The sequence below is a fragment of the Ambystoma mexicanum genome, chromosome 11 (genome assembly GCF_040938575.1).
Source record: "Ambystoma mexicanum isolate Mex_15411 chromosome 11, UKY_AmexF1_1, whole genome shotgun sequence".
Taxonomy (NCBI): domain Eukaryota; kingdom Metazoa; phylum Chordata; class Amphibia; order Caudata; family Ambystomatidae; genus Ambystoma; species Ambystoma mexicanum.
The window spans coordinates 459,106,613-459,133,483 of record NC_090934.1 but is presented as its reverse complement, the minus strand read 5'-3'; the positions used below and the strand labels follow the sequence as shown (position 1 = coordinate 459,133,483).

The 26,871-nt window shown below is 45.1% G+C and overlaps 1 protein-coding gene across 1 annotated transcript in view; it reads right to left on the bottom strand.

Annotated features, from left to right (window-relative positions):
- The window catches only part of LOC138505005 (embryonic protein UVS.2-like), an 867,764-nt gene that overhangs the window by 622,409 nt on the left and 218,484 nt on the right, over positions 1-26,871 (bottom strand). The gene's annotated exons all lie outside the window — the stretch shown is intronic.

Below are 26,871 nucleotides of genomic sequence, written 5' to 3'. Positions count from 1 at the left end.
CCCTGCATCACATAGCGCAGGGGAGGCGGACAGATTCCAAGAAGCCCTGTACATGGCAAACACTGTATCAAATCATCTGTCCATGCATCCATTCATCATTCCCTCATCCCGTAATGATAACGCCTGTTTCCATACTCACATAACATGTGAGAATTCCATTGAGTCTGTGCGTTATGCAGCCTGCAAAATCCACTGTGCCCCAGCCCGTAATTCCAGTGTTGTGAAGTAACATGTATTTGGGAACGTCCGGCCTCATCGTCCACTTCGCTATTGCGCATCCCAAACTATTCATAGCAATAATTGCATCCTCGCCATGGCCCCTGTCCCAAGGACATTGAACAATAGAACGTTATATTTGCAGTCAGACCTGTGGGCATCTCCTCGCCGCTAGCTGATAACCGAAAGCGCCGCCCTTCGAATTCCTCATTTGCAACATCACGTCGAAAAGGCATCTGTGGCCGCTTGAAATCACAAATTAATCCATCGAGTGCGGCTGTGTGTGAAAATGGCAACTGCCTTCACTCACAAATGGGACGCCCCGCCCGTCGTTGCAACTCGGTACAGTGATGCATGAGGGTCCACCGTTACTCGAGTACTACGTTCCACTGACCCTTCACAAGTCTGTTCGCGACTGCTAAGATAGTATGTGAAACAATGGGACCATAGCCGAATGAACATATCAACCAATTTTACACGGCCATCGGGTACAAATAAATGATTGTAATAGCAAGATGCCATTCCTCGAATTGCAGCGTTGTGTGCGGGACGTGCTCGGCCAAAGGGGAGAGCAGCTTGCACAGGTGGAATGAATCACCACAGGTGGAGGCCATACAGCCTGAAAACACATAAATTGCACACCCAGTCTCCTCCCACAACCACACCCACTCCGAAATGCTACCGGCAGGACTAGCTATGTTGGCCCTGGGGGACCTGATAGCACTGCAAGTACTCCAACTTCAAGAAGAAGACGAACACCAACTACAACCGGCCGCACGGAGGAGACGCAGGAGGAGGAGGAGGGCAAGGCAGGGCCAGCAAGGGCCGCCAGCACAGCCACTACCACCACGCAGGCAGCCCGCAATCCCACGCCTCCGAGCACATCCGTTCAACCTCACTGATGAGCAGATCCACACCCTCTACCGTTTGGACCGGGACACCATAGCCGCCATTGTGGACATGACACAGGCTGACCTTGTCAGCATGATAGATAGCCCAACCGCCATCCCACCCCTACTGAAGGTGGTGTCTGTACTCCACTTCCTGGCCACAGGCACCTACCAGCACACAGTCGGACAGTTGCATGGCATTTCTCAGCCACTGTTCTCACGGACACTATTGCAAGTGCTCGATGCCCTCCTGCAGCACGCAGACGACTACATCTCTCTACCACGCTCAGAGCAGGAAATTACCAACACAAAAGTGGGATTGCATGCACTTGGCGGCATACCGGGTTGCCTTGGTGCCATCGACTGCACCCATGTGGAATTGGTCATCCCACATGCCATGGAGGCCCAGTACCGCAACCGAAAACAATTTCATTCTCTGAATGTACAAATGGTGTGTGACTCCAACAGGATCATTACACATTGTTGTGCCCGATTCCCTGGATCAACCCATGATTCTATGGTCTTGAGGAACTCAACAATACCACGCTACATGGAGCGACACGCAGGGTACAGATCCTGGCTACTCGGTGAGTCTCATTTCATGCATGATGATGTGGGGTATGTGATGCGGCAATGACCTGGCAGGAAGGGGGGGGGGGTGCGTACGTAGCAATGGCATTCCACATGATTCGTTTATCGTCCACATACAGGTGATGCCGGATATCCACTGAAGAGATGGCTCCTCACACCAGTCCGGAACCCACGGGACCAGCATGAGGAGGACTACAACCATGCCCACTCACGTACCCGTGTAGTCATTGAACAGGCATTCGGCCTACTGAAGACTCGTTTCCGGTGCCTCAGCAGGTCTGGCGGGGCACTCCTGTACCGCCATGAGAAGGTTGCAAAGATGGTGATGGCATGTGTCATGCTACACAACATGTGCGTACGTAGAAATGTGCCCATGCCCCCTGACGGAGAACTGCAAGCACCTGAAGATGGTCATGATGAGGGTGGGGATGTGGCAGCACCTCAAGGAGTCCGCGAGGCACAGGAGGGCCGTGACATTCGTCAGCATCTCATTGATGCATGCTTCTAGCACTCACGCCTGGTGGCTGATACATGGACACGGGACTCGTGGCACTGTGTGTGTCTGGTACATGCACAATATGGACTGTACGCCTATGATGGCCTAGTACACAAAGATCATTGTCCACCTATCTCATTGGTTGATCGTGCATTGTTTATGGCATATGTGATATCATGTTGAACACCCTATCGACCCGCCACCCAAGTGAGCCCAACACACCCCCTCCACCCTCCTACCTCCCCCCCGAACACCAGTGTCCAAAGATGCACATTGTCAGTGGGCAGTCGCTATTGCATGCCCCCTCTGCGGGTATCAGGGGCACCCCTGCCTGTGGAGCGCAGGTTCTTCCCAGATCTACGTTGGGGGCTGCCCTGGACGGAACTTGCAACGGATGATGTCTCTGCCTGCTCACGTCCATGCATGTCCCTAAGGGTTTGTGAGAGCTCAGTGAGCCCACGGCGCACTGCGGCAAGTTCGGCACATACGTCTTTGGACGTCGCATGCAGTTCCCCCCTCAGGCTCTCGGTGCTTCTCTCCATTTGGACTCTCAGGCTCTCGGTGCTACTCTCCATTTGGACTCTCAGGCTCTCGGTGCTACTCTCCATTTGTGCCCTTAGTGTCTCTGTACTTCTCTCCATTTCTGCCCTGAGTGTCTCAGTTGATGTTTCTATGTCTGTCTTAGTGCCCCCACATTCATCGGCATGGTCCTTGAGGAGCGTGGCCAGTTGCTGCTGTTGCACGATTAACTGGTCGAGGGACTGTTGCCTCTGCTGGGCCATGGCCATTTGCGGTGGTGTCACAGAGTGGCTGGTCGCCTCATGTTGCCCTGCCACAGGGCTTGTGGGGGATGGCCAGTCGTCGTCTTGTGGGTGCCCCTGCGTGGTATCCTCATGGTGTACGGGATGGAACAGACAGGGGGATTGGGACAGGTCATGGATGGATCTGACTTCGACATCCCCGTCTTCTGTGTCGGAGCATGCTGCCATTAATGGGGTGTCACCTATGGTGCTGCTGCCACCAGAGGCAGTGCCTTCTGTGGCATCCATTGGGGGGACCTGTGGTGCTGCTGTTGTGGGCATGCTGGCTGCTGGGGTGCATGTTGATGTTCCCTCCTCTGTGCTACCACTTGATTTGTGCTGCTGCCGTGTCTTGATGCGTGCAGCTGAGGTGGAGGGTCTTTGGCCGTTGGTCTTGGCCCTCTTTGCAGGTGTGCTGGTAGGGGTGTCCTGAAGCTCGTCGTTTGGATCGGACCCTGTGGTGGAGTAAAGGAGGGCGAGCGTTATTAATGGGTCTGTGGGAATTGGAATGGCAATGTATCACATGCATTGGGGTGGTACCTGAGGGTGATTTGGGTCGGGGCCTTGGAGGTGCTTTCATTTGTGTGTGGAGTGAGGGTGCAGTTGTTTGGCAGCCTGCAGTTAGGGTGTGCCTGCTGCACGTGTAGTGGGTGTTTTAGGGGTTTTTAATTATTTATGTATTTATTGTGAGTTTTAAAGTGCGCTATCAGGCCAATGTGTGTGGACGTTCTCCTGGCCATGTGTTACTGTTGCGCTATGTGGACACATGTGATTCACATGATTGGACATTGTGGATTTGGCATGGTTTTATTTGGGACACCTACCTGATTCTCCGGATGTCTGCACTCCTTTCTCCATCCCTCCGACTCCCTCTATGCTCTCCATTCCTATGGTGGAGGCACAGATTTCTTCCCAGGGGGTCAACTTGATGGGTGATTCCGATCCTCCCCCGGTGGCTGTGGCAATGTTGCGGTTGGCAGAAAGTATGCTACGGACGCGTATCCGCAGGTCGTCCCATCGCTTTCTGCATTGCTGTGGGTTGCGGGGTGCGGTCCCCACCGCACTTACCCGCTGTGCCACCAGGGCCCATATGGCCTTCTTGTTCGCAAGTGCCGTCCTGGTCATTTGCGTGGAGAAGACGGCGGCGGCATTCTCCTGGAGGGTCTCTGTAAGCACGGTGAGTTCCTCACGGGAGAAGTGGACCTGCCGCTTGCGGTCGCACGCTTTCTTCGCTACTTTTCCCATTTTTCTTGGTTTCACTAGGGTGGATGACGGGTTGGGATGTGTCTCAGGGTAGTGTTTTTAGTGGTTGTGTGGATTTTGTGGTTTTATAGGTGTACGGCGTGTTGTTTCCCGTTCCGGGCCCATGTTTTTACTTCCGTTTCCGTATATTTACGGTCACCGTACTTTCCGGTTGGCGCTCACTGCGGTGTCCGCTAAGATGGGTGGCGGTATTGCACCTTGGGCGCCGTACGGCGGCGGTGTGGGCCGTTTTGGGGTCATTTCCGCCATCGCGGACTTTGCACTTCCGCCATGCCGTGGTGCTCGTGCCCGATGGGTCGGAATGGGCCGCACTTTGCTCCATCGTGCAATGGCGGAAACGCTATTTACGCTGTGGCGGTCCGGTCAGTCACTTTGCGCCAGGGTCATAATGAGGGCCAATGAAATTTCATCCCAATACAAAAATGAAATTTTCCTAGCCAAACACAGTTCTTACAACAAACGTATCTCTAGTGCAAAATCCAGCACTAAAGAGTTGTTTTCCATCCTAAAGGAACTTGAGTCTCCTATCATTACCCCCGATAACTGCACTAAGGATAAAACATGGTGCTCTGATATACCACAGACCCTTTCCAATAAAGTCACCACCCTTCAAAACAAAACAGCCCAAAAAAAGCAATACTTAAACCATCCTTCGCATTCCAACCACATCACCCCGAATGTTATTTCAAAGGAAACACCTTCTAACTTGACTTCCTGATTTAACATTACCAAAACATCTATCCTTGAAGTAGAGAAAGTCATTCTTTCACTCAAGCCATCTAACTGCCAGGGCGACCTCTGCCCAGCTCAGTTTATAAAAGATGCTGCAAGAGACCTTGCCCCTTTTAAATCCAAACTCATTAATGCCTCATTTGCATCTGGCATCGTCCCATGCAATCTCAAACAATCAGGGGTGCCCCCTTACTGAAACATCAAACCTTAGATCCCCTCATACCTACAAACTATCACCCTATTACTACAGTACCCCTCCTGCTGAAAATTCTTGACAAGATTGCCTATCTCCAAATTCAAAAGTACTTGGAACACCACAAACTCGTAGCAGCACGTCAATCAGGCTTCCGCCCCCAACACGGAACTGAGCCCGCCCTTATAGACCCGAAGTCACAAGTTGATGAGTTGAGAGACAAAGGGAAAAACAGCCCTCTTCCTACTTCTTGACCTCTCGGCTGCATTCGACCATGTGGATCACAAGGTTCTATGTAGACACCTGGATTCAGCTGCCCATTGCTCCAAAGAAGACATAACATGGATCAAGTCCTTCTTAAGTGACCGGACCATGAGGGTCTTCTCCCCTTCAGCAGCAGCAGACCCCATTGCCATTACCTGTGGGGTGCTCCAAGGCTCTTGTGTCTCCCCTACATTATACAATATATTCACCAAGCCCCTTTTTGATGATCTGGACCATCTTGGTATCACCTGCACTAAGTATGCAGATTATACCCAGATTCTCCTTGCACTTTCTGGGGACTACGCTAAGGATTTGGCCTTGGTGAATAGGGTGTATCTCATCCAGGCATGGATGGCTACCCATGGTCTATGCCTGAATGATGACAAAACGGAGCTCATCGTTCTGGGTACCCATGCTAACCTCAAGAAACTAGGCCAAGATTACTCATCCTTCATAATTGATGGCAACCTTATTAAGGTGGCCAAGGAGGTAAAGACACTCGGTTTCTGCCTCGATTCCACCCTCTCCCTTGCTAAACAAGTAAACACCATGGCCTCCACCACGGTCTACACTTGTAAGCAGAACTGGCAAACCCTTTCTATCTGATGAAAATTGAATTACCGTGACTAGAGCCCTAATTTTATCTAGCCTCAACTATTGCAATGTCTTATACATTGGTACCAACAACTCAATTAGCCAAAAGATACAAATCCTCCAAAATAATGCCTTAATAGCGGCTCTTGGCATGCCGAAAAGATCACACATATCGGTGATAAATCGTCCAAAACAACTGGCTTTTCAACATCAACAAAATTCAATTAAAAACGGCCTCCCTGACTCACAAAGCAATGAACAATGCTGCCCCAGCTATCTCATGAATAGATTCCAAAGGAGAATTTCCACCAGACCCTCAAGACTAATTAACACCAACTGCCTTACTCTCCCTAGATTCAAGCTATCTAAGGTTGGTGGCAACAGTTTCCCTGTCAACGCTGCCCAACTTTGGAACTGCTTGCCACATCCCATTACAGAAGATCAGTCCTATCCTAAGTTCAGACTAAGTCACATCAAATGGCTCAAGTTGAGCGATAACTAATGTCCCCTTATGCGTATCTCACATCCTGTTCCCATGTTTATATTCATGTATTCTTTCACATTTCCTTGTATATATTTTTGCATCCCTGTATCATACTTGTATTTACTTCGCTTCTGTATTATTGTATATCCTTATTATATTTTCACCTATGTATATTTGCCTGCATTCTTGTAAACACACGTGCTTTACCATGCCTGCATCTTATTACTATATCTGTAACCTCTTAATCAAGCTGTGCATCACATGTAACTGCTGCACCCTGATACCCCAGGGTCTGGTGTGCATTATAAATTAAAAAACAAACAAACAAACAAACTATTCCATTGGTGCCCGTTCTGCTTGCAGCTTGTCAAGCAGTGTTTCCTTACCTGATCCTCACTTTTCCCGGCCCTGCTGCTGATCCACATCATTCTGCGCCTCATCACAAGTTGGGGGAGTGGGAAAATGTGGCGGTAATACTATTATTGCTGCATTACCGCTCTGCCCAACCATGAGTTCGGCGGAAAGTTGGGGATTCACCTCCAGCTCTGAGCTGGGGTTATATCTGCCAACTTTCCACCCATTTTCAGCGCAATTACTGCTGGTAATTGCACGGAAAATGCCCCATTGGGTCCAATGGTCCTAGAATAAATGGGGATTTAGAGTGGTACTGCAGCTTGGGATATGGCGCTAGTAGCGCCGGACCAAGTTGTGGTAATGCTAATTGCATTGGGTGGTATCCCAGCAGATTTACCACTGGGATACCTGCCAACTTGGGATTACCCCCTCTGTCTCTCTCTTTTACTGTTCTTGACTCCATCCTACCATGTTAACTTGGATGACCACTTTAAGGGAAACCGAGTTGTATTCTCCAGTCTTGGATCCTTATTGTGGACTGGAAGGGAAGACCAACTCCTTGCAGTATTCCTTTTGTGTTGGAACAACCTACAACACCCCAAGGTTTTTTGTACTCATGCTTGAGTTTTGCCATGGGTCGGGCCTCCCCAGTTGTCCACCTGTCCTGTTATCATACATGCAGTCCTGGCATTAGGAAAGGAACAACCTTTACTCCACTAAAGAGGAACCGCCACCAAAAAGCAGGTACAGACAAAACCTGAAAGATTGCAACACCCCTTTTTAATGGAAAGCATGGCCCAGCCCCAGGAGTTGGTGGTGGCGGTTCAAAACCTCACTACGGAGGTTCAGACTTTAAAAAATGAAAATCTGGGCCTTAGAAAAGCCCTTCAGTGCTGTGACGTGGCACCACCTTTAGCATCTGGAATGGCATTTTCATTGGATACATTCTACAGAGCCCCCAAACGATTAAAGAAGTTTCCTGATGCCTTTAAAGTCCAATTCACTTTTTTCGCCAAGCTTCAAATTGATAGAGCAAAGGTTGGGTTTTTGGTTACACATATGTCAGGAAGTGCATTGACCTGTGTGATGCTGGAAATGCATCGGAGGCACAGGGCCACGGTATCCTTGTCCTTTACTACTTGCTATCGTGTGTTCTGTCGTGTTTTCCGCGCAGGAGTCCACGTGGGACTCCTGGTGGTGCAGCTCTCTCTCTTTTGGTTTGGTGAACTGACCCGTGGGATACCCTTATGGCACCCATGGGTGGGGTGTGCAACCCTGTGCCCCTAGTGTATGTTTTTGGGCACCTGTGGGTGGCCCACAGAGCAGGGTATGGGGTGATGGCAGCTCCATGCTGAATTTGACAGGTGCGCGGAGTATCCTCCATTTTGGGATACCCCGGCCCTGCCATTGGAATCAGTTGGTTCCGGATGGAAAACAAAATGGCCCCTGCAGCATCTTGCTTTCTATTACCCATTACCTTGTTTTCCCAAAGTCCTGGGAAGCCCTGACTCTGTCCCTTCCCCCTGACTGGCTGTTGGATGGAAGTGCCATATATGGTGTTGTTGTGAAGGCCCGGCCAGACTAGCTGGAGGCTTCCCGGTGATGTATGTTGTGGGTACCTCCTGTGGGTGGGACCTGGGTGAATAGAGTGTGTGACAAATATTCATTCTGTGTTGTGGATGTCTAGTATCTGGTGGTTGACACAATGACTGAGACAGCCCTGCCCGAAACCGGTATGAATGCAGTTTGGAGTGTTGAATGGCCCGGTACTTGTCCCAATACACATAACTTGTTGTGAGTGTCTGGAGAGAAGTGAATGGCCTAAATACCTTGTGTGCCTGATTGGCTGCCTGCCTGCATGAAATCCCTTAGTCATGATTGGATGCTTGAGTGTGACCCAGCAGAATGAATGGGAGATCAACAGTATATCTGGGGAGCTCTCACTGCTAGCAATCGTGTTCAGAAGCTGAAGTCCACTACGACGAGTAACTGGAGTAACTGAAGCTTGACCTTGAAGCCCTGCTGGACGAGAAGAATTGCTGTTGCTCCCCTTCACAATCTGAAAGCTGGTGTGCCTCCAAGGACTGACCCAGAGAGGACCTGGTAAGGCGCCCTCTTCCCGAGCTGCCAGGGACCATCATGCACCAGCTGATCTTTGCCAAAGCTCCCTGGTAGACAGACCTTCGACAGGCTGCCGACCCTAGACGGGGACTGCCGCGGAATCTGAAAGAGAAGCACTCGGACTGTTGTCCACCAGTGTCGACTGCTGTCGCCGACCGGAGCCGCCGTGCTCCCGTTTGCCTAAGAACTTCATTTTGATCATCGGACGCTCTTGTCTGCATCGTCGCCCGCTTTATCCCGCTGGAGAAGGCCTGACCGTTGACGCGCTGAGGAGCATCAGCCGGTGGGTTTCCCGCCACCTAAGGACCACAGAGACGCCGACGACTTGATGCCCTTGCTGGGCTACAGTTCTTCACCATCTCTTTGCGGTCCAGAACTATCATCACCGAGGTGCCCCGCATGCCTCTTCCTTGCAGGACGCCAACGCTCTGTCGTCGACGAGCACCGCTAGGAACGAAGCTGCCACTTCATGGCCGTAGTTCAACCTGTTCGCCGTCGGACGTTCGATGACCCGTGACTCCTGCCTTAAAGGGAGGGCACTCAAGAAGGGCCGTCGATTCCCTGACACCGAACGCCGAGTTCCTCGACGCCTCTCGATGATCCGTGGCTCCTGCTTTAAAGGGAGTCACTCAAGAATGATCGGTCGACGCATCTTCGGAGAACTCTATTCCACCAGGTACATTGGGAGGGGTAAAACCTTAATAGGAGGAAATAAGACTATTGAACATTACATGGACTGGGCTTGTGCTATATATCTTTATTTTACAGGTTGCCCAGGTGGGGGGGATCTTCACACAGAACTGTGCCTAGCGTTAGGGGTCAGCATTCTGCCTATTGTTTCAACCATCTTGCGTTCCTTCCTATCTCTATTGCTGGTTTCCTCGTTATTGATCTGTGTGACATTTTAACCGTACAGTTGATGCACTTTAATGAGATTTGATAACATTGGTGGTACCACTTTAGAATTGTATATATTTATCATTATTGACTTCCGAGTACAAAGTGCTTTATTGTGATTGTGTACATACCTTTGAATATTAGAATATTAATTATATAAAGACTGTGTTTTCAGTAATACAGTGTGTGGACATTCCTTTGTGGGGGTTCGAGGACTACACTGTACTTAAGAACCAGCCTGCATCACCTCCTGAGAAGCTAGGCCTTGATTGCTCGACTACGTTACCAATAATAGGGAATCTTGGCTGGGGTCCTCTGTGCCTCTCCTCTACCTCTACCATATAGAGAGCGGAAGTACAGACACCCCCTCCCAGTCTTTACAACCTGGGCAACTAATATGGTCACAATGGACAACCCTGTGCTCAATTCATTGTATGCATTCACACAAGGCCTTAAATATGTGTTTGATCGTCCGGACCTTGTGTACTCAGTCCAGGAGGAACTCTTAGAGTTGCATTAGGGAGCTATGGATATCCTCACCTATATCACCAAATTTAGACAAATGGCTACTCAAGCCACCTGGTCTAATGAGGCTTGTTTTAAGGTGTATTCTACGGGTCTTTCAGAAGAACGGAAGGACAAAGTCTCCAGAGTTCCTCGTCCTACCACCCTAAAAGCTCTTTGGTACAATTTCAGAACACAAGAACGTGTAGCTGAGAAAAGAGAGAACAGAGGGTTAAGCTCTCATCCTCCTTTACCTCCACCACCTGTTCTGGATTCATCTCAGGATCATCCGTGACCTTTGCAGATTGGTACAGCAGGAAGTCCCTTAAGCCCAGAAGAAAGAACATGACGTCATACACAAGGCTTGTGGAAGTACTGTGCTTCGGCCTCCCATCTGTTGCATAATGGTCTTTTAGCACCTCCTCGCAAAAAGGAAAGCTTCACCTACCAGTCTAAGATGGGACCCAGACACAGGAGCAATTGTCCTGTCCCAGCATTCCAGACCAAACTATGATCCGCTCGGCCAATACTGAGAAGACATTACTGTTAGTCCTTTTGGCATCCCTACAGTTACCTGATGGACTTTCCTTTCAAGTACATGAACCTTTGGACTCAGGGCAGTGGCACGGTTCATGGATACTACTTGGGCTTCTCAGAAGGAAGTACCTTTAGTTCACATAATCATGCCCTTTCCTGTGGAAGGAGTTGATGGAAGAGAATTAGTCAGTGGTTCTATCCCGATGAACACCAGTCCTATCCATATGTGGGTACACTATCACAGGGAAACCATTGTCTTTGACTTCATACAGGCGGGTCATTTTTCTTGTGGATTATGTGGCTTAAATTGCACAACCCTTACATAACCCTTACATTGACTGCAGGGCTCATACAGTCTTTCTGGGTTTGGAACACTGTATGTCCACATGTATTCAAGAAAAGAGACATGTCTCCATTGTAGCTGTTCCCTGTCCTTAACAAACATGCCAAAGCTAAACCTATACTTTCTACTATCCCGATACACTATCAGGATCACAAACAAGTTTTCCATAAAGATCTTGTTCAATCTCTACCACCACACTGTACAGAAGACTGTGCCATTATTTTGACCCTAATGCGTCTATACCATTTAACAGAATGTTCCATCTAACACCTTCTGAGAAAATAGCACTCAAGGAATATTTACATCAGAATTTGGCTAATAGTCTTATCAGAGAGTCAGTATTCCTTGCATGAGCATCACAATTTTTTATTTTTAAAAGAAATACCACCAAACTAAGACCCTGTTTGGATTATCTTGGTCTCAATGTAGTTACAGTAAAAGAAAAATATCCAATTCCCTTGATTCCCGATAAATTGGATGCAGTACAAACTGCTGTTATATTCACCAAGCTGGACTTCAGAGGGGCTTATCATTTATTAAGAATAAAAAGAGGGGATGAATGGAAGACTGCATTTAGAACACCCTATGGTCATTTTGAATATTCTGTGATTCCTTTCCGTTTGGCTAACGACCGCTGCTGCTTTTCAAGCTACCTGGAAAATGTGTTTTCTCATTTTCTGTTTCATACAGTCATTGTATATCTCGATGACGTTTCAATATTTTCCAAGTGCATACCGGATCATGTCAAACATGTAAAAACAGTCCTTCAACGTCTACAGGAAAATCACCTTCAAGTAAAACTGGAGAGATTAATATTTGATTCCGCTAATGGACCCACGCAAGTTGCAGTCATTCTCCGCTGGAGAAACCCTACTAAAGTAAAAGATATCCAAATATTTCTAGGTCTCGCTAACCTTTTCTCAGACTGTTCGTCCCTTGACCACTCTGCTAAAGAAAAACACACCCTTTACTTGGAACCAGGGGGCAGATCGAGCCTTTCATCAACTTAAAAAGGCCTTTACTTCAGCTCCCATACTGATTCAGCCAGACCCCCACAAAATGTGTATCGTAGAGACTAATGCGTCAAAAGGTGCTATTGGAGTGGTCCTTAAGCAAGTCGCTTCTATCCAGAAAGGACATCCTCTGTTGTATTTCTCCAAAACCCTGACTTCCTCGGAAAGGAACTACTCTGTTCTTGTAAAGGAGCTTTTAACCCTCAAAACAACTTGCAAAGAATGGCAACATCATCTCTGAGGGGCAGAACAAGAAACTGAATTACGTACAGCTCACCGTAATCATATGATGTTACAGTCATTCGACTGCAGAATCAGCCGATAACCCATCTATTTCTTTTCTTAATTTCAATTTCATCTGGCAATGTTATAGCTGATGCCTTGTTTCGCTTGGATACTCCATTTGAGTAGTTTGATACAACCTCAGAAAGGACGTTTCCACCCACTACTTTTGTATTCTTAATACACAAATGTTTACAAGAAGTTAGCGAGCCATTTTCTGTTAATGATCTGGTTAATTCACATCTAGTTTTTCAAGATGGCTTATGGTTTCAAGGTTGAGGTTTAGAGGTGGGCACCACCGTATTCTATGTTATGTAATGTACTTCCTCTTATTTGTAAACAAGATAATTTATTTCAGGGGAGTGACTGAACTGTTGTGGTCCTTAGACACCAGGACACACATTCATACCGTGACTTTGCAAAAAAGATGGGTGAGTTCACCCAACTATGTCTGGTGCTCTCACAATGCTCAAACGAGCTAACTTTTTGCTCAAAGTTCCTTTTCTTTATCAAAAAGTGTGCGTATTGATTAATCCATAAGTGATTTTCCATAGGATATTAGCTTCATATATCAATACTTATAGTTGTTTCTGTTGTCAACATTCATATTTTTATTCATCATGAGTTATTTGTCACTCAAGCCAACTCATTGTGTGTTAAAAGCATTTTCTTGGCTTATACATGGTCAGAGAGCCGATGCATTCCGGAGCGGATCTCCATCTTCAGGGCTATACATATACCATGTCACATGTAAATCATCACATCAAATCAAAAATAAGAGCCCAACATTAATAATAATACATTGGTTGGACACATACCAAATATGTCTATAAGGTATTCCCCAAAGGAGTTTCAAAGTTCGAAAAGAGAAAGATCGGAAACAGGAAATAAAATAAAATAAAGCATAGGGTAAAGTTGGGGTGCAAACCGAGGGAAGTTGGAATATGCATGCACTATTAGGTCAAACAGCATGGTTATATCACGTTTTGTTTTAGCAGATTGTACCTTTATCTCTTGTCCACATTGTTCTGTTCTAAAGAAATGGGAGAATACAGAGGAAGTTGTTTGCATACGTAATCTCAGCAAAAGACTCAACTACATACGCTTGCATTGTGTGGGGAGATTAATTGCTTTTACCTTGTGTGCTTCTATCTCTTCGATATCTGTAGCCTGGTAACTATAACAAGATGGATACTCTTACTAACCATGCTTGAAACACAATCTGGATTACTATACTCTAAACATACATTGTCGCTTACCTCAAACTATGTATCCCTCTCCTATGTATACTGTGAATGTTGTCATGACGATCAGTGGAGGCGGTGCCTCGCATCCCACGTCTCCATGGATAAGGTGACGCAGGAAGTGACCGCCATGATTTGGGTAAATTCCATGTTAATTTGTTGTCACCCGTACTAATAAGCAATTACCCGTTGTTGATCCCGTTGTGTAATGTGCTCTACATTTATGCATGTCTAATCCTCACTGTATCTCCCTACTCGTACCTATAGTGACGCTATATTAATACTGTGTAGTGTTCTCTGTCATGAATAGAACTCCATTGGGTGCGAACTGTGCAGGAAGTGTTACGCAGTAATGCCTTTGATTAAAACATTTATACTGGAATGCGGAAAGCGACCGCCATACCTTAGGTAGATTGCATATTTATATGATATTACCCGTGCCGTACATGTAAAATCACTGTTACTCATGTTGTATATGATGACCATGGTAGATTGCATATTTATATAATGTTTCCCGCGCCGTTAGTGTAAAACGGCTATTTCTCCTATTGTGTATGATGATATGCGCAAGTGCACCTCCCTTTAAGTATATCCTCTGACAGAATGTTCATACTCTGTAATTCTCTGTGTCCCATTTATCTGTGTGCCTGGTGCAGGCTCTGAAATTAGCCAAATCAGAGAATGATTTAGTGAGTACTGTATGGGCCTGACTAGGATATGCCCATTTTGAATAATCAATGCTTCAAAATGTAATACAGACCTATCTGCTGCCTTGTTGCTAGGAATATGTGCGTTTATCAATATGTCAACCATCTCTTCCCCTATCCTTTAAACCTCAATCATATGTGTTATTAGATCTAATCTGTACTAATACAGTGTTACTTCCCCTATCAAATAAACCTCAATCATGTGTGTAATCAGATCTAATCGGTACTCATTCATTGTTACATAATGTGCTTGAAACATAACTCTCATTTGCTAATAAGCAAAATTCTGTGCACATTCAAAGTACTAAATCAGTTTTCTGGTACTTGTAATGTTTTTGTTCGTTTTGAAATCCCGAAGTTATCATGATATAATAAACAAGCCCAGTTCACTTCTTCATTCAAACCCTTTGGTGCAAGTGTTTCCAACCGGTCTATCTAGAAGCATTCCCTTCTGTCCAATCGCTTCCGTAGGTTTTCAAATGGCTCTAGTTTCTTTACTACTTCCAGTATTAAGAACCGTATCTGTGATAGATTGTGTCTTTTGTCTATTCAATGTCTGGCCACTGCCAAGTTTGCATTCCTATTGTGTATGCATGACCTGTGTTCATTCCAGCGTAATTTCGCTTCCCTCCTAGACTGTCCTACATAGTACAGCCCACAGGGGCACTTGATGCTTTACACTATGTTTGCTGTCTCACATGTTGCGAAATCTCTCAGTTTAATCTTCTCTCAAGTGTGTGGATGATTCAATGAGTCTCCCCTCTGTATATACCCACAGATACTACACTGCAGACATGGATATGTTCCTTTGCAAGTGGTCTGTGTTTTTGTGTTTACTGCTGGTGTTCTAGTGCATAACAGGTTATCTCTGAAATGTCTACTGCACTGATATGCAAAGGTTGGGTACTCTTTGAATAGGTTCTCTACTCGTTGATCACAGGACAGAACTGCCCAGTTTTCTTTGATGATTGACTTTATCCTTATGGTTTCAAGGTCCCTCTTTGTACCTACCTACAAATACTTTATGAAAGAAAGCCCTCCAGATATGCCGTAGTTCAAATGTGCCAGGTCATTGTGGTCATCTATGCACTCTTCATCTAATTTGACAACATTTCTGGTGGCCTCGACTCCACCAACAGGTTACCAACTTTTGCCAATCTGGTTTAGTATGCGCACAGGTTAAGACAACATGCCAAAGACCTGCAGGTGAACTTCACCAATTTACCTTGTCTTTTTGTCCATGAGAAAAGATTGCAACTGATTTCATAGTGGACCTGCCTACCTCTAAGGACTGTACTGTCATCATGTTCACTGTGGATACCGTTTCGAAGATGGCCCATTTTACACCCTGTTCCAAAATATTCTTTGCAGTTTAGATGAGTCATTTATTTTTACAGTGATATTCAAGTTACACAGCATTCCCAAAGCCCTGAATTCAGATCGTGGTTCTCAATATACCTCTAAGTTTTGGAAATCTCTCTAAAAGAACATTGGTATTCAAACTTGTGTTTCTTCTGGTTTCCATTCTCAGTCTAATGGTATCACAGAATGCACCAATCAAACCTTGGAGCAATACTTAAGGTGTTTCGTCTTTGCAGTGCAGGACGATTGGGTCAGTCTTCTGCATTCGGCAGCATTTTCAAATAATTATTTTTATTCCTCAATTGGTATGACTCCCTTCTTCTGCAACTATGTATACACCACAACTTGGATACCTTCCTTACCAACTCATAGCACTCTTCTTCATTCAGTAGAGGAAACCTAACTCAACTACAAGAAGTCCCACAACAAGCTCTCCTGACCTTAGCCAAAGCTAGAGAAGACGACAAAAAACACACAGATCGTCATCACAACCCAGACAACTCGTATCAACCTGGAGACAGAGTTTGGTTGTCGAGTAAATATCTACCTGCACACCCCTAGATTCTATGAACTCTTTAAAATCATCACAAAGATCAATCCAGCTGCATTCAAACTTCAACTCCTCCCACTTGGAACAGAATCCATCCCGTATTTCATTCTTCTTTACTTAAGCCAGTTAAACCCGATGTGTCTTCTTATCATCAGTCTGCTGTTCCTCCAGCTGTCCTTCGCAATCAACATCAAGAATGTGAAGTAGCACAGATTTGTGATTCCCAATTCGATTGTTGTTCCCTTCAATATCTCATTGACTGGATAGGATACCTACCATCAGAAAGCATATGTGAATGAACTTGTATTGTTCATGCTCCTGCCTTGATAGATTGTTTCCACTGCTTGCATCCATGGAAACTGGGTAAGTCCAGGCTTGGCAGGGGTTAGGATGTCAGATTCTGAAATCGCCTGTGGTCCATCTGGGATCAATGGTGAAAGAAACCTTTGCCAATCATTATGTGCAATCCATGGCGCATACTTGCAATCCACAACATGGCCGCCATGCATCCTATGTACCGTTTTCTGCTTCGTGCTCGAGGACTTTCCAAACCCGGACTGTAAGACAGATCATTCAACAGACCACGGTGCGTTGCAACTTCCTTGTTGCCAGTAATACTAGTTTTCACATTTCTTGTTCTTTATACTCTGTCTCCAGTGGAATTGTTCCCTGCTCATTTCCTTCCTTGCTATTCCATTGGCGCTCATTCTACTCTCAGCTTGTCAAAACGTGTTTCCTTACCTGATACTCATTTTCCCTGGCCCTGCTGCTGCTCCACATCATTCTGCCTCTCTTACTACTCTCAGCTCCATCTTAACTTGTTAACTTGGATCACCACTTTCAAGGGAAACTGAGTTGTGTTCTCCAGTCTTCGATCCTCACCGTGGACTGGAGGGGAAAACCAGCTCCTTGCAGTATGGTGTTTGTGTTGGAACATCATACAATACCCCAAAGTTTTTTTGCACTCAGGCTTGAGTTTTTCCTTGGGTCAGGTCTCCCCAGTTGTCCACCTGCCCTGTTCTCATCCAGGCAGTCCTGGCATCAGGAGAGGAATGACCTTTTCTCTGTGAAAGATGAGCCGCCATCCAAAAGCAGATAACGATAAAACCTGAAACTAAGCCCCAACACACATAGCCCCAAACCCAATCACCTCAACCCTCCAAATGCAATCAACAGAGCCCCACATGCAATCAACATAGCCTTTCAGGCCCAATCACCAGAGCCTCCAAAACAAATTACCATAGACCCCAGAGATGTCCGGTCAAAGGATCGAATTCGAAGGATCGACGGGTCAAAGGATCGACACAAAAGGATTGACGGGTCAAAGGATCGAATTCTTTTTTAATTATATATATTTTGGGGGATTTTCGTTTAGGGAAAAAAGTGGTTTTTACCAGAAAAACAGGGGTTGGGGGAGAACCACCCAAAAAAAAGTTAAAAAAAAGAAAAAAGAAATTCAATCCTTTGACCCGTCGATCCTTTTGTGTCGATCCTTTGACCCATCGATCCTTTTGTTGTCGATCCTATGACCTACAACCAGACCCCAGACTCAATGCCAACTGCCCCAGCACACCCAGACTCAATCATCATAGCCTAACAGACAGACTCACCATAGAATCCAACCCCTAATCACCACGGCCCCAACCATCATAAGTCTACCAATTGCAGACTCAATCCCATAATCTTCTACAGATCCACTTACCATAGCCCTTGTTGGGGTAAATGAATTTGATCTAAATAGAAAGGAGAGTTTCACATTGCACACACCTCACCATATTAATGTTATGATTGTACAACAAGGGACACAATATTGTTACAACGTTGTTGTTTGCATGTATCTAGAACAGTTAATTAAGGTTTGTTAAAGGTTATATCTAGTGTCATTTTGTGCCTAGAGTGATATATCTTAGATCTGCATAATGTAGCAGCACAATGAGGATTGTGTGAACATAATATTAGAGCACATTGTGCAACTTAGCGCAATGAGATTTAAAGCACAGGGCTTTACACAAAGTTGAAAAAGGCTCTTGAGTGGGAAACCCATTATGAGGGGATTAAGTCATTTTGAACACACGTATATAAAAATAGATATCTAGCCTGTTGGGAAGAATGGCTGGCCAAGGGGGAAGTATCAGTTGGCAGAGGGATAGCTGTAACAACATAGGCGGTGCTATTTGAAGCTGAAATAAAAGGAAGAGCGATGGACCCAAGGGTTTGATTTTGGAAATGATTGTTTGAGTGACCAAAGACACATCTGCTACCTGGCAGGGTCCATCCAGGGTTAATGGCTAAAACTCTATAAGGGTGACTGGAAGCGAAGATGGCTGCCGGGCTATGAGCAGGTCAAGTAGATTAGCAGGGAAAAAAGTATAATATGACAGGAAGCCAGATTAATTGAAATGGTAGTTACTAGGGGTGTACCGAATAGTAGTTTTAAGTATTCGGCCGAATACCGAATAGTTGGACAAGTATTCGGCCGGAACCGAATACGTAACCGAATAGTGGCCTTTTTAATAAATAAAGTTATCTAGACAAGAAAAACCTTTGTAAATTAAAAATACACTTCAAAATGTGTATATCCATTCTTTTTTGCATTTCTTTTCTTTGTCTACAGAAGATGAAAGTCACTTTCAGTCCACAGGGGCACTACAGTTCTAGTATGTGCTAATCTTTTTTTACTTATATAGCTCTTACACCAAGGAGCTGTACATAGCACATATTCACTTACAATTATCATCCCAACTGCAGTCGGTACACATGTATCGACCTCAAAAAATTGAAAGGTTTGGTTGTCCTGGTCAGGATCTGAAACCTGTGACCTGCAGATCCCATGCACATAACAACAGCAAGCGATAAACCCACTGAGCTATCTTGCCTCTTTAAGCAAGCTCCGCTATTAACTCCAGCGCATAAAATGCCTGCATGAAGCCTTGTCTGGGTTTTCCACCTGGGATTAAAAGTAACCCTTATATTGTGTATGGTGAAGAAGGGTAGCATGGAAGACAAGAAAGAGCACAGGCATAGGGTAATGCTATTATGCACCTCCTCCATGTAGCATGTGGCTCTGATGCGAGGGAACCGTGATGCCAGCAAGCTTTTCGTGTTCTCTGCCTGCCAATGTCATGCCAACAGGAAGGTCAGAGAGTTCAGTCTCCTACTGATCTCTCCTGGTGGCCCCACTCATAGCCCTGCACTCCAAATGGGCCTGGATCAATACCACTCAGGGAGTCACTTCCGGGTGCTTAAGTGGGCACCCACAGTGCAGGCAGACCTGTGGTCTAGGGGGAGGGATGGGGCAATATTGAGAGCAGGAGGGGGTTGTCGAGACCGCCCAGGCACCAGAGGCATCTCATCTACTGTATAGAGTGGGTGAGCAAGGCCCATTTACTGACCACTATCCAGTTTTGTGCGCCAACTGCTATATCATATTATAAAGCAATGGGAACACATGGAGGCACACACAATTAGGGAAAGCAACTAAACAGTCACACACAGAAACTCTGACACGGTTCCCGGGCAAAACAGCAAAGCGCACTAAATCCGTAAGAGTACATAAGCAATCTCTGTGGCACTGCAGCCCTACTGCATGCAATTGGTCAGCCTGAGCCCTGACTATCCACATGTCGACCTTAAACATCTTTGTGGAAACAGTGAAAAACACTTGCCACTCGAAATTAACAATTAAAGTTTCAAAATCGGTAGTCAGCCCTCGAAGTCCAAGAAATAAATTCGGTCTCTTTTTCAGTCCAGTTAAGGAGGCTGAATCTGTTAATTTTGTTGGGAGTTCAGCAAGCAAAGTGTCAAAAGTTGAAACGCGCACTGAAAAAACTTAGTGAAAAGTCAAGTAGGGTGAAAGCAGTCAGAGGAAAACGCAGTAGAGAGGGGCATGACTGTTTAATCTTGTGTTACTTATATAGCCCCCCCACCTCCTTGCCCCCAACCCCCAGTGCTTGGTTAACACAGTTGCCTCCATTCATAGTGAAACAAATCACTCCATCGCCCGCCCCCCCCCCCCCGCTGCTACTGTTAAGTGTTAAGTGAAGCTCCTTACAGCTGAGTGTCGGCATTAGCATAAGGCGCGTTGACGCCCTGGTGGCCTGGAAAACATGTATCAAACACCAGCTGGAGTCTCACTCTAAAGGCTTGCTTCTTCTCTCAGGATGCAGAGGCCCATTGTTTTCCTTTGAATGGGTTTTGTTGCCGTACTCAAGGCTGTAGGTAGGCGAGGCTTGAACTTGAGAAGGGCAGCCCTGTGATTTTAAAGTCCCTGTTTTCTGATGCTGACTGCGGGATCGGCAAGGCTTGACCCAGAGAAGTGCAGCCATGCCGAATTTGAAGTTTTTTCTCTGAGGCTAATGCGAGGCTGCCGTGAGATCAATCACTCAGCCTTGCATGTGTTACAGGAATGGCCCTCTCCGACTTCCTGTCATCCCTGGTAAAGAATGATAACGGACCGCCTCGCTCAGGCTCTACCTGTTTTGCTAATGACATCAGCTTGTAGGCTGATGATGTATGGAACAGAGTCAACAACGGAGGCACTCCGACTCACCTTTACTGCCAATCCAGTTTACCATAAACATGATGCAGGTCGGAAAACTTCATGCCGAATTCCTCTTGTTCAGCAAGTGGCCCAGAAGACAAATGCAATCAGCAAACTAGGTAGGGCATGTTCAGAACTTCGGCTTCGAGTAAATATTAGGTAAGATTTCGGCCGAAGCTGAATACTTGGTTTTAAGCCGAATTTCAGCCGAATACCTACTCGAAGCCGAAATTCGGTACACCCCTAGTAGTTACATAATGAAAGGGTATGCAAGGCATTCAAGAATAAGTATCTAGGGTGTCAGTGTATTTGGAGAAACAAGTTAATGCCCGATCAAAGGAGCCTTTTGTTAGCTCTCTATAGCCTCATAAAGTGAAGTGCCCATACATAGACCATGCGTGTCAGATTTAGCATTGCAGGTCTTGTGGGAAATGTTTACCCATGCCGATGCGCCGCACTGCACCCCTTTGCCAATGGGGAAAGAAACAGCCAAAAATTGATGCGCATAACCCCTGTGCGCGCAAAAAATCTGCAAAACTGTGCATGGTTCATAATCACTAAAGGCTGCACACCCCTGCCACACAAAGTTGGGGTAAAAATAGAACTCACTGCAGGAGAATGCCAGTGGGTGTTGTTACATGTAACATGAAGCAAGGCCACAGAATTGGGCTAAAAACCGAAAATGAAGTGAACCACTGAAATTAAAAGTGTACTGAAATCACAGATTCTCCAGGTGGCTGAGAGAAAACCGGGCCTCACTGACTGACTGCAGCTAAGAAATGTATTTCATGAAAAACCAGTACACCAACAGTTTGTTTTCAGTTACACTAGGAAAAATGCAGCTAAAAGTGGCAACATATAACAATTTCAGCTGTGCAGAGAAAACTCCAAGCAAAGGCTGAATATTTATTTCCAGACTGCAAACAAATTCCAACAGTCAAGGACAGAAATGGTGCTGAATAGATGTATATGATGCAAAGGAAACTCTGATGTAAAAGACTCAGTTTAAATGTGCTTTTACCATGAAGAAATTGCAAAATTTGCCTGTTTAAAAACATGTTTTTGTGAAGGGCTTAATTCCTTTATTGTCAATGTTAGGGATAATTCTCCAGAATGGCTAATTTCCCTTACCTCTTGAATCACTCAGCAGCTTTTCTGGATTTCTAGGATTTATTTTTTCCCCACTCTTAAAAGTGTTTTGCTGTGTGTGTTTTAACATTCTCATGTTCATAGACTGTGGAGTCTCACCTACTCCATAGGTATCATCTTGTTACTGTGTGTTACATAGCACCTTCAGTGCAGTGACACAGGGTTGTCTTTTAGACTTCCCAACTCAGACTCCATTTTCTGGGACTGACTACTGTCTCCCAGAACATGTAAAGTTGCCATTGACTCTATTAGTCTCCTTAAAACCACAGACCCAGTGCAAACTATCTTACATAGAGTAATGGAAAGGGGTAATACTTATCCCTTTTTGTCTGTTTCTCTTGGAGCATTGTTTCACTCCCTTTTCATCAAGACTTGGCTGTTGGCAGTGGTAACTACCCTATTTTTCCTACCGTGGTTATCTTAAATAACCTTGGTATTGTTTTAGGCTATCTTGTTAGCCTCGAACTTAAACCCGCTGGACCATATACGTTTTTATACGGTTCTGGCTGGGTTTATTCTCCATTTCTTTTTGAAAATGTCTTTTTCGTGTTTTACTCCGCGCACCAAACTAGGTTTGGTTCCTTTGTTCACTGTCTTTTCGCGGGCTTCTCCGCAGAGCCCTCCTTAGGCACCTGAAACTTGGGGTAGGCAGGGTGTGAGGAAGGGGTTTTATGAACCCTGCCATGGGTTCCCTTGGTAACCCAAGTCACACTCCTGTTTGTTTGGCTAGGTTACTGTTCCGCCAGGACAGCCACTCTGATGTGTGATTGACAGCCAGGCTGTGTGAATGGGGGAAAACTGCATAAAATGCAGGTCTCTGGGATTGGAAAGGCAGAGTCGCCACTGGAACAAAAGAACCGATGAGGAGCTGACAGAAGAGGACCCCTACAATGACTGAACCGCACAGTGAAGCCCTGCTGCAGGTCTGAATCTTCAGACTCCAACGACAGAGAAGATCTACTAGGAATCTTTTTCCCCTGAGCTGGTGGGTCCAACCAGTTCAGCCAAACTGCAAGCCAGGACTCCCTCCTCTGGTCGAATTTGCTGTACAGAGCTATAGTGAACCGGATAGCCAGGAAGGTCAGACCCTGCTTGGAGGGAGCGCATCTTTTATTCATTGCTTTCCTCTGATGCTGGTTTCTTCCCTGGGCACTGCAGGACCCTCCAGTCTTCCTACTTCATGTCAGTTCGACAGTCGCTTCAGGAACCGTGAATGCCTATTTTTGATTAAGTTTTGAAAACCTTTAACTTTGCAACATGAAAGAGGACAAATCTAAAAATTGGCAGTTACAAATCTAATTTTATGCTCTTTTCTATGGAGACGTTAGTGTACACTGTACTATATAAGGGACCAATGTTACACCAAAACCCTAATTGTGGCAAAACTATTAATGCTGCAAATATGATATTGTATACCCTTGTTCTAGAGGTAATCGCCAAGATAGGTATTGAATTAGAAAGTGTTAGACCAAACCGTTATGATTAAAATGACAAAATTCCACAGAGCGACAAAGACAGCTCTCAAAGAGATGGAAATTGGACGTAAGGATAACTCACAAAATATACAATGTATTTGACTGATTTTATTAGAAGGAATAAGTATAGAAATGTGCTTTTGTTTAAAAGTTAAATTGTGGTTCAAAGCAATGTGGGAGTTCCTAAATCACATTACAAAGATGACAGCTTTTTTCTGACTTCCAACCAGAACAAGGCAAGTCGTGGGGGGGGGGTTTGAAATGATGCCCCTAGCATAAACTTTATGATGTCACTTGGCATGATAAATATAGGAATTTCACCACACATAGACACACTGATTCCTGACTACATACTGATTTCAGCGCAGCGTTTTGTTCCTGACTTCTTCATCCTGTTCCAGAAATCTTCATCTTGCAGCTGATTCCAGACTTCTTTGCAAAAACCAAGGACAAGCAATTGCTGAACTCTTTTCAGCTAGGCCCAAATCTGGATTCCTCCCAAAAGAACTTCAAACATTAATTCTGATCCAGTCTGGCTTGCTACCATTCATGCTTGCCTACTGAACTCGCCATCCCGCTAATCTACCGTGTCCAGTGACCAGAGGGGCCAATCCAAATCCAGTCTGAGGTGCAGTCCAAATTGACCAGAACTGCCCAGCTGACCATCCTGCCAAGAGGTGCCTTGCCGCTGGCAGACCTGATCCAGGATGACCATAACCCTGATGGTCTAATCTTAAATTACAGTGGACTGTAAGTATAAACAGGAATCAAAGTAACCCATAGTATATATTGCCTTGTCCTATCCCAATCTTAACCCATCCCATCTTTAACTTCAGAACCTCTAATATTGTCAGAACCATTCTTGCGCTGATTTTTCTCATTTGTTTTACAATACCATAAGCCAGTAGTGATTTGGATTAAATGAAGTAATTCCCAGAATGGAAAATAGAGTATCACACGTGAAGAGTTACAATCGGCCATGCGTAACTGTGGAGATTCACGGGTGGCATTCTCTTTTTCACAGTCAATAATATAGTTTATTAAACCCAATTTGTCATTTTTAAAACCAAATTGCTACTTTTCTCTGTTCTATTTTTTTCAAAAACACCTCTCATTAAAACTTACATAACTTCTTCAATTCTACAGATAGAAATGTAATTTCAACTCTCACTTGAATCTAAGACCCTTAGCTACATCCCCAACTAAGAACTGCATTGCGGAACAATATATTTGAGCCATTTATATTAAAAATCGCATAGTGAAACTTTGACGTGAATTTGCATTTTACAAAAGTTTTACACGTGTCTTTTCCCATCCAAAGTGTTTCTTGAATTCCATTCTGATCTAAAGTGTGTATTGTTGTTTATGTTGGAGCTCATGTTTCTTAGGACCTGTTTAGTGTTGCTCTCATAAGAATTTCTATCCATTTAAACATTTTTGCACACTTTTCATTGTTCACAAAGCCATTTCCAGCTGTCAGTTTTTACAAGTGTCCATGTTCCAAAAACTTTTTTTCTCTTGTATGGGGAGGGAAGATAATATTCCAACACTGCATTATGTTGTTCATTCCTGAATACCTGCTACTTACTTACATATGTGTAGGAATGCTCATTTGTGAATTGAGAACTTTGGAGGGGGAAACTTTAACCTAAGCGCTATCTTTCACAAGCCAAAACTGTTCCTTTTCCTGTGTTTTCTATTCTGTATTGATATAAGTGAATTCAATTGCCTTACTTATTTTCTGATTTGTATTGTCACCACATTGGTGATTGCTGCCTCAAATAAATATATATATTAAAATGTGGGTTTGATTTGAAATTTCAATAAATAAATAAATATTGGCTTTTATCAACCAGCCTGATTCCTGGTCCACTGTGACCTGGGGGGTATTTTGAGACGGGTGTGATATGAGTGGTATATCACTCATAATATTGAACCTATAGACATGATAAATAAGTTTTTCATTTGTGCATTACATGCTAGACGAGACCCGGGTGCGTGCCTGATTGAAATCCTTAACAGTATGTGACCAAGTAGAATTAGAACTAAAACTATATTGTATGCCCATGTTAGGGTTGTATGTTTTGCTGGAAGGAACAAAAGAAGAGGTTTGGGCTTGTATTTGCCATGCCATGAAATTGCATATCTAAGGAGATGGTGCCACAGTGAAGGCAGCCAATGAGATTGTGGGGACTAGATTTCCTTGTATATGGCTAAATCATTTCCATTTTGGTTGATGACTATGCAGGGGAACATGAGGGGAATGGGGGAGTATGTTAAGTCTTCTGGAAATGTGCATATACTGTATCTTTTGTGTGGTTCATGGAGACTCAGGTTAGTTCAACTCGAAGGAGATGTCTAGCCACTCCCCAGCGACCGTTGTGAAATAAACTTGGTTTACTGACAATGTGCATTCACTTCTTGAGAGGTGGGCTTTTTTAGAGTACAGAGATCCAAGGCCAGGCGCATTCACTGTAGCCCCCACTTGCAGATCCAATCACTGTAGCCTCCAACCACAGACACAATCGCCATAGTCCACCACAGAACAATCTCTATACTCCCCACCAAACCCAATCTGCAGAGCCTGTACCAGACTCATATTCTGTAGCTCCACTGACCTAATCACTGTAGCCCCACCAAACCTCCAAGCCAGTCACTGTGGCCCCCAAAATGTTCACTCGGGGGCAAAAGTCCCATAGCCCGCTCCTGAATATGAGGAAGCAGCCAAGCAAAGCAAGGGAACCCACTAACTCCATGCCAGTTTGAGGGGTTTCGTCCCCCAAACATTTTAAAAATCAATCTGATTTATAGGCAGTTCTCAGCACACAAGATCACAGTAGTAGTTGCACAACATGCTGAACTACCTTCCCAGCTTGTGCCTCTGGACCGATTGCTTTTAAATAATTCGACATCATCCCCTGGTTAATAGCACTGTATTACCAAGGATACAGCATATGTAAATCCTATTCAATCAAAATAATGTTTCTCTCCAGCAACATGGACCAGGCCATTCATTGACTGTACAATAATTTAGGATGCACAGTAAGAAACCAAACACTGTAAACATTTTTATGGGGGCACATTTAGGTTTATGCCTCTGTCGCTAAAGTACAAGTGGAAGTTGTATCCCACACTCAGTGCCTGTGCTAAACCATGCCCCTCTTAATGGCTCCAAAACCACGTATAAGCAGTCAAGCATTTCAGTAATTCAATGGTTTCATAAGGCCAGGAAATCTATCTACCAAAAAACAGATACATTATATAGACCAC